The sequence below is a fragment of the Balaenoptera physalus genome (genome assembly GCF_965194825.1).
Source record: "Balaenoptera physalus genome assembly, chromosome: 2".
Lineage (NCBI taxonomy): Eukaryota > Metazoa > Chordata > Mammalia > Artiodactyla > Balaenopteridae > Balaenoptera > Balaenoptera physalus.
Genome location: NC_138883.1, coordinates 82,370,223 through 82,379,365, shown reverse-complemented (window position 1 = coordinate 82,379,365; position 9,143 = coordinate 82,370,223). Strand labels below are relative to the sequence as shown.

The following is a 9,143-nucleotide window of genomic DNA, read 5'->3' as shown; positions in this document are numbered from 1 at the left end:
AACTAAGCCTGTGTGCCACAACTACTGAGCCTGCACTCTAGAGCCCATGAGCCACAACTACTGAGCCCACCTGCCACAACAGCTGAAGCCCGCATGCCTAGAGCCCGTGCTCCCAACAAGAGAAGCCACCACAATGAGAAGCCTGTGCACCGCAATGAAGAGTAGCCCCCGCTCACTGCAACCAGAGAAAAGACCGCGTGCAGCAACGAAGACCCTACGCAGCCAAAAATAAAATAAATACAATAAAATAAATAAATTTATATTTTTTTTAAAAGACATAGAGTGGCAGAGAGGATAAAAAAATCAAGAGCCTACAATATGCTGCCTACAAGAGATCCATCTTAGGGCAAAGGACACACATAGATTGAAAGTGAGGGGATGGAAAAAGATATTTCATGCAAACGGAAATGACAAGAAAGCAAAGTTGCAATACTCATACCAGACAAAAATAGACTTTAAAACAAAGGCCATAAAGAAAGATAAAGAAGGACATTATGTAATGGTAAAAGTGTGGTGGCCCCCAAGCTGTAAGCTTATTCAGCTTTCTGCTTTCCGGAGAACTGCTTGTCTCTTTCTTGGTATGCACTCCTGACGCTGTGGTATTGAGCGTAAAAAAGGAAAATGGCTTGCAGCCAGTTTCGTTCCAGGTGCCTGCTCTGAATCTAAGAGCCCCTGGTTGTTCCCCAGAAGAAGGACGTGCTGCCCTGAGGGGGAAGTCTGCATCTCCAAAGAATGGCCCATAAGGCATGCTGACGCATAGATAGTGGTGCATAGATAGTGGTGCATAGATAGTGGTGCATAGATAGTGGTGCATAGATAGTGGTGCATAGATAGTGGCGACAGAACTATGTGGAAATACAAGGTTTACTGATTTGTTGTTTAGTATTCGTTCCGTACTAAACCTATATATACATTCATGCTCTTTGAATAAACTTGCCTTGCAACCATCAGTTGTCTTGGCCCTTCTGACCCCATACTGGTGCTTTTCAGTTCCTTACCCCTCACCGCCAGGAACTTCTAGCTTTCTGCAGCCGGTCTGCGGCAAGTGGCGCCCGCACAGGGACCTGAGTGCGTGAGGCATTTCGGAAGATTTCAGGTAAGTAGAACTCTCGAGTGAGATAGTGTGGCCACAAGAAATAATTTCGTTTTTAGGACGGTAACTCGAGAAAGAGTCAGAAGTAAAATAATATGGGACAAAAGGGCTCTAAGGAGCGTGATTTATTTGCTCAGGTTTTGCTTTCAATGTTAAAAGCCCGTGGAACTAAGGTAACTACCTCACAACTCTTGGAATTTTTGCAAATAGTATATGATGCTTGTCCTTGGTTCCCTGAAGGAGGATCAGTGGACTTAGCAATTTGGACTCGTGTAGGAGATGAGTTATCTAAATATCATGAAGCTCATGGACCATCTTCTGTTTCAGTTTCCATTTTTAGCTTGTGGAATTTAATAAGAGATTGTTTTAATCCAATTTATGATTCAGTTCCAAAATTAACAGCTAAATCTGTAGAACATATTGCTGCAGTAGCTACTGCTCCTCCGTTGCCACCGAGGATAAACAGTGTTAATTCACTTGATGATGATGACTTTTCTTTTGATTTAGCGGGTGAAGAAACCAAATATGAGGCTGAAAAATATCCTGATGAAAATATTCTTCCGCGGTTACAGCAATTACATGTCTCTGTCCCTATCCCTCCTAAGCTTAGTCCTTTACAACAAGCAGTACGGGGAGCTCTTAATAGAGGGGAGGATCCTTTATTCTGCTGCCCGGTGGTGGAACGACCCAATCCTCAAAATCCACAACAAAATAATCGGGAATATCAGCCTCTCTCCTTTAAGGTTTTGAAAGATTTAAAAGCAGCCTGTGCACAATATGGGCCTATAGCCCCTTTCACTATTACTATGTTGGATACTATTGCAACAGAAGCATTGCCTCCAGCAGACTGGAAATCTATTGCTCGTGCTTGTCTCACTGGTGGCGACTATTTACTTTGGAAATCAGAATATTATGAAAAGGCTGCTGAACAAGCTGAAAGAAATACTGCACATAATGTGCTAGTAAATTATGAGATGTTGATTGGGGAAGGACAACATCAGTTATTACAGGATCAATTAGCTTTCCCTTTTGTGGCTTATGCTCAGATCAATCATATAGCTCTACATGCATGGAAACATTTACCTGCCTCCACTAGGACTGAAGACCTTGCTAAAATAAGGCAAGGGGCAGATGAACCTTATGCTGATTTTGTGGCTAGATTATTACAGGCTGTTAATAGAATTATTTCTGATGGTCCTTCTGGAGCAATTATCGTCAAACAATTGGCTTTCGAAAATGCTAATAATATTTGTCAAGCAGCTCTACGTCCATGGAAAAGGAAAGGAAATTTAGAGGATTATATTCGAGTTTGTTCTGATATTGGATCATCTTACTTACAGGGAGCAGCTATAGCTGCAGCCCTAACTAAGGCAGGATTTGGGCCAAATGCTAAAAGTAAAAACTGTTTTAAATGTGGGAAGCCAGGTCATTTTGCAAAAAATTGTACTGTTGATACTCCTAATATGCCTGTCGTAAATTCTGTGCCTCAAGGTAAATCTCCTCCTCCCACAATTTGTCCCCGATGCCAAAGAGGACGGCATTGGGCTAAAGAATGCCGATCAGTGACTCATAAAGATGGAACTCCCTTGTCGGGAAACTTCCGGAGGGGCCTGCTCCGGCCCCATCAAACAATTGGAGCAATGTCAATAATCCCCCCACACCCTGCTCCACCGCCTCCAGCTCAGACCTTTGTTCCTCAGGGAATGGAATCTCCTCCCTTCAAAGGGCCACGCCAAATAGTGCAGGACTGGACCTCTGTGCCTCCACCCAATTCTTATTAACCTCGGATATGGGACCCCAAGCCCTTCCTACGGGAACTTTTGGGCCTTTACCCCAGGGAACAGTTGGTATAATCCTTGGAAGAAGTAGTATGTCTATGAAAGGCTTAACTATTATTCCTGGGGTGATTGATGCTGATTATGAAGGGGAATTAAAGGTTATGGTTCAAACATCAAAAGGATCTTTTCTTATCATGCCTGGTATGCGAATAGCTCAGCTTCTATTAATTCCATACATACCAGAAGGAAAAATTTTACAACATAACAAAAGAGGAACTGGGGCTTTCGGTTCCTCTGATGCAGTTTACTGGATTCAACAAATTGGTAGGGAAAGACCACAATTGGTATTAAAAATAAATGGAAGGCCTTTTTCTGGGTTATTAGATACTGGTGCTGATGTTTCTGTTATTTCGTTTATACATTGGCCAAAAAATTGGCCCGTGCACCAAACCATTACACAGTTGCAAGGTATTGGCCAATCTAATTCTCCACAACAAAGTTCGCAATACCTACATTGGCAGGATGCTGAAGGTAATCAAGGAATATTCAAACCCTACGTATTGCCCGGATTGCCAGTTAACCTTTGGGGAAGAGATATATTACAACAAATGGGAATCCTATTGCTTAGTCCCAACCCTACTGTAACTAATATGTTGTTAAATCAAGGGTATGATCCTAGGAATGGTTTGGGAAAAAATCAACAGGGAAATAAATTACCCTTACAGACTGATAATAAACGGGATAAAACAGGCTTGGGTTTTTTCTAGGGGCCTTGGATTCTCCTCCACCACATGCTGACCCTATAACTTGGATTTCTGATAATCCTGTCTGGGTGGACCAATGGCCCCTTTCTAAGGAGAAATTAATGGCGGCCCATAATATAATTAATGAACAGCTTGCTTTGGGCAGACTAGAAAAGTCTAATAGCCCTTGGAATACTCCTATATTTGTTATAAAGAAAAAATCGGGAAAATATCGTTTATTACAAGATTTACGTGCTGTTAATCAAACTATGGTAATTATGGGAGCTCTGCAACCAGGTTTGCCTTCTCCTGCAGCCATACCTAAAAATTATATGATTATTATTATTGATCTTAAGGATTGCTTTTTTACTATTCCTCTATTTCCGGCTGATAAGTTGCGATTTGCTTTTAGCTTACCCTCTTTAAATTTTATAGAACCTATGCAACGTTATCAATGGAAAATGCTGCCTCAGGGTATGGCTAATAGTCCTACTTTATGTCAACAGTTTGTAGCTCAAGTTATTGCCCCTGTTCGTAAACAGTTCCCTCAGATATATTTTATTCATTATATGGATGACTTATTACTTGCTTATTCTGATAAACATATTTTACTTAAGGCTTATAATTCCCTTCAAAGTCATTTGTCACGATCAGGACTAGTCATTGCTGCTGACAAAGTACAGATGAACCCACCTTTCTCATATCTTGGTAAGTATATCACAAATTATAATATTACACCTCAGAAGATAGAGATACGGACTGACGTTCTTAAAACTTTAAATGATTTTCAGAAGTTATTAGGAGATATTAATTGGCTGCGACCTTCTTTAAAATTAACTACGGGTCAATTACAGCCTCTTTTTAATATCCTAAAGGGAAGTTCTGATCCTTCTTCCCCTCGTATTTTAACTTCTGAAGCTCAACAAGCACTCAAGCTTGTAAACAAAGCAATACAATCTGCTCAGCTAACTAGAATTGAGCCTTCTTTACCTATACTATTAATAATCTGTGCTACGTCACATACCCCTACCGCCTTATTATGGCAAGAAACAGGAATTCTTGAATGGATTCATATGAAAAATACGCCTAATAAAGTCATTACACCTTATTATGAGTTAATAGCAACCCTTGTTCAATTGGGTCGTAGAAGAAATATTCAGTTGGTAGGATATGAACCAAATTCTATTATTATACCTTATACTACTTATCAATATTCTTGGCTATTATTTGTCTCTGATTTTTGGGCTCTTGCTTTTGCTGGATATTCAGGAATTATTGATAATCATTATCCTTCTAATAAGCTCCTTCATTTTGCTACTCAACATCTATTTATTTTTCCTAAAACTATCTGTTCAACTCCTATTCTCAATGCCCCAAATGTTTTTACTGATGGTTCTGCCAATGGCATCGCTGTTGTTATTTCTGATGACTTACTTCATAAAGAACAAACAGATCATACCTCTGCCCAACGAGTTGAATTACATGCGATTTCCTTGGCTTTTCAAATCTTTTCACATTGTTCTTTTAATCTCTATACGGATAGCCATTATTTGGTTACTATTTTGCGTAACATAGAAACTGCTATAATTGGCAATACTGTTGATTCTCAATTGTTTCAGACTTTCTTTCAACTACAAAAGATTATTCGTCAGCATGACTTTCCTGTAGCCATATTACATATTCGAGCCCATTCAGGTCTCCCTGGCCCATTGTCTTTGGGAAATCAATTGGCTGACGAAAATACAAAGATTATAGGCTTAAGTTTATCTCAACCTCAGGATCTTGCTACTCAATCACATAATTTACATCATCAATCTGCTGCTATGCTTCAAAAACAATTCTCTATTTCTAGAGAAACAGCCCGATACATTGTTAAGTCCTGCTCTAAATGTTTACCCCACCTTCCTGTTCCACAATTTGGAGTCAATCCTCGGGGTTTACTCCCTCATCATCTTTGGCAAATGGATGTTACTCATATTCCCTCTTTTGGTAAATTACAATTTGTTCATGTAACTGTTGATACTTACTCTAATTTTATATGTGCTACGCCTTTGGCTGGGGAATCTACTAAATATGTAATTACTCATTTATTTCATTGTTTTGCATCTATGGGAATTCCTAAAGCTTTAAAAACAGATAATGCTCCAGGATATACGAGTAAAGCTTTTGCCAATTTTTGTGCAACTTTCCATATTTCACATAAAACAGGCATTCCCTACAATCCTCAGGGTCAAGGTATTGTAGAACGTGCCAACCAACAATTAAAAATTACATTACAAAAAATAAAAAAGGGGGAATATGATAGATCTCCTCAGATTATGCTTAATCATGCTTTATTTATTTTAAATTTTTTAACTTTAGATGCATTTAGTCACACGCCTTACGAACGATTGTTTACAGGTCTTTCTGGAACCCCTCCTGAAAAAGCGCTTGTTAAATGGAAAGATCCCATGACTAACCTTTGGCATGGACCAGACCCTGTTTTAGTATGGGGCCGAGGCCATGTTTGTGTTTTCCCTAGGGAAGCAGACTCTCCTAGGTGGCTCCCGGAGCGCTTGGTTCGACATTATCATGCCATCACCAATAAACATCCTGACTCGAAGAATGCGTCGCCTGAGGCTCTCGCAATCGACCACAGCACACCCCAACCGGTTCCCCCGGCGGACGAGAAGAATGCGGCGACGGAGTAGGAGACAACTTGTCAGGGAGGCGAGGGGAGATCGAAATCAAATTACTTGGTATCAATTGCAATGTTTAGTATTTCAAGCACGTAGGATTATGGAGGAGAGTGCTCATCCTCGCTCTCCTCTTACCTTTTTTTTTTAGCCATGATAGCTGTATTGGCAGCCCCACCTATAGAGGCTAAATCTTATTGGGCTTATGTACCCGATCCTCCTTTATTACAACCTGTTACATGGTCTGAAGCTGACCTTCCAATTTTCTATAATGATTCTACTTTTGGAAGAGTGCTAGGAAATTTGCCTATTACTAATACTTCTGTTAATTACTCTAATTGGTTTAATACTCCCCCTGTTTGTTTAAGTCCTATGAGTACCAATTCGGGTTGTGTTAAGGCTGTTGCTTTAGAACATGCTATTTCTTACCAAACCACTGTAAATTCTCAATTTTTTACTCATTTACGTAAAAATTATAAAGCTGTGGGATCTAATATTTGTCTTCCTTGCAAACAGACTGTTTCTAGACGAGAAGATTTATCCACCTTTGTATTTTGGTATAAGGATAACGTTCCCATTCACATGAATGCTAGAGTAACTAAGCTTGCTTCTAATACTTCGTTGGATCATTCTCTATGCATATATCGCTTGAGGATTGAAGATACTGGACATTATTTGTGTATTGAAACTACCATAGGTAATCAAGGGACGTTATTAGCTGGACATCAAATTACGGTCGTAAAGACTGTCACAGGACTACAATTTCCTGCTTTTATGGCTTCTGAATTCCCGCAGTTTGATTTTCCTGTTTGTAATGATACATGGACTAAAGCCTCTGTCTGGTGTACTTTAGATTATGATAATGGCACCATACTAGTTTCTTCTGTCCCCGTTAATAATAACAGCCTTGTTTTTTACAAGCAATGGGAATTCTGGAAACTTGCCTTATCCTTTTCTTATAGACCGGTGATTACTTGCGTCGCTCCTCCTTATGCTTTATTGATTGGAGATTTAATTGTAGAAAACACTATGAATCCTATAGGTTATAATATTACTTGTGTTAATTGTATCTTTAGTAGTTGTGTTTTGCCCGTTAAAGGATCTACATCTGTTATGATTATGAAGCAACCTTCTTATATAATGTTACCTGTTAATTTGTCTGAACCATGGTATCATAACACTGGCATGCAAGCCTGGCTGGAATTGACTGAAGCATTAAAACGACCAAAGAGATTTATAGGTGTTCTAATATGTGCAATCCTAGCCTTAGCAGCTTTAACTGCTACTGCGGCCACTGCTGGGATTGCTCTTTCACAAACTATTCACCAGGCTCATTATGTTAATCAGTTATCTAAAAATACTAGTGTAGCATTAGCCCTGCAAAGTCATATTGATACCCAACTAAAAACGGAAGTAGATGAATTAAAAAATGTTCTAATAGGAATAGGGGATCAAGTTATGGCTTTAAAATTAAAAATGCGTTTGATTTGTCATGCCAAATATACCTGGATTTGTGTAACTCAACATTTATATAATGATTCACAATGGGATTGGGAAAAAGTAAAAATGCATATATTAAGTGTATGGACTGATGGACACATTAGCCTTGATATTCAAAAGTTAAATGCCGAAATACAAGCTATTCAAGAGGCCCACCTGGACGAAGATGGACCCCAGAATTTGATTCAAGGATTATTAGATCAACTACAAGGGCTAAATCCGATACAATGGATTCATGGAGGGCTCTCAGGCCTGATATCAATTGGTGTACTACTTTTATTGGTGATCGGTTTATTACCTTGTGTTGTTAGATTTGTAATGGGGCGCTTCGCTGTCTTGCGTCAGGATGTTCATGGCTTAAAACTACATTATCAAGCTTTAAAAAATAATAAAAAAGGGGGAAATGTGGTGGCCCCCAAGCTGTAAGCTTATTCAGCTTTCTGCTTTCCGGAGAACTGCTTGTCTCTTTCTTGGTATGCACTCCTGACGCTGTGGTATTGAGCGTAAAAAAGGAAAATGGCTTGCAGCCAGTTTCGTTCCAGGTGCCTGCTCTGAATCTAAGAGCCCCTGGTTGTTCCCCAGAAGAAGGACGTGCTGCCCTGAGGGGGAAGTCTGCATCTCCAAAGAATGGCCCATAAGGCATGCTGACGCATAGATAGTGGTGCATAGATAGTGGTGCATAGATAGTGGTGCATAGATAGTGGTGCATAGATAGTGGTGCATAGATAGTGGCGACAGAACTATGTGGAAATACAAGGTTTACTGATTTGTTGTTTAGTATTCGTTCCGTACTAAACCTATATATACATTCATGCTCTTTGAATAAACTTGCCTTGCAACCATCAGTTGTCTTGGCCCTTCTGACCCCATACTGGTGCTTTTCAGTTCCTTACCCCTCACCGCCAGGAACTTCTAGCTTTCTGCAGCCGGTCTGCGGCATAAAAGGATCAATACAAGAGGATTTTACACCCATCAACATATATGCACCTAATATAGGGGCACCCAAATACATAAAACAAATGCTAACAGACATAAAGGGAGAAATTGATGGGAATACAATAATAGTAGGAAACTTTAACACCCCACTCAAGTCAATGGGTAGATCTTCTAGACAGAAAATCAGTAAGGCAAAAGATCCTAAATGATACAATGGAACAGTTAGACTTAATTGATATTTTCAGGACATTACATCCAAAAAGCCCAGAATACACATTCTTTTCAAGTGCACATTGAACATTCTCTAGGATTGACCACATACTAGGGCACAAGACTAACCTCAACAAATTTAAGAGTATAGAAATTATTTCAAGCACCTTCTCTGACCACAAGGGCATGAAACTAGAAATCAACCACA

The 9,143-nt window shown here is 39.7% G+C and overlaps 1 long non-coding RNA gene across 1 annotated transcript; it reads left to right on the top strand.

The window, feature by feature from the left end:
* The first annotated feature begins 4,502 nt into the window (after positions 1–4,502).
* LOC309651107 lies at positions 4,503–8,025 on the top strand. Its single transcript, XR_014257929.1, has 2 exons — positions 4,503–6,352; positions 6,806–8,025. It is a non-coding gene; the product is annotated as an uncharacterized lncRNA (long non-coding RNA).
* The last annotated feature ends 1,118 nt before the right edge of the window (positions 8,026–9,143 follow it).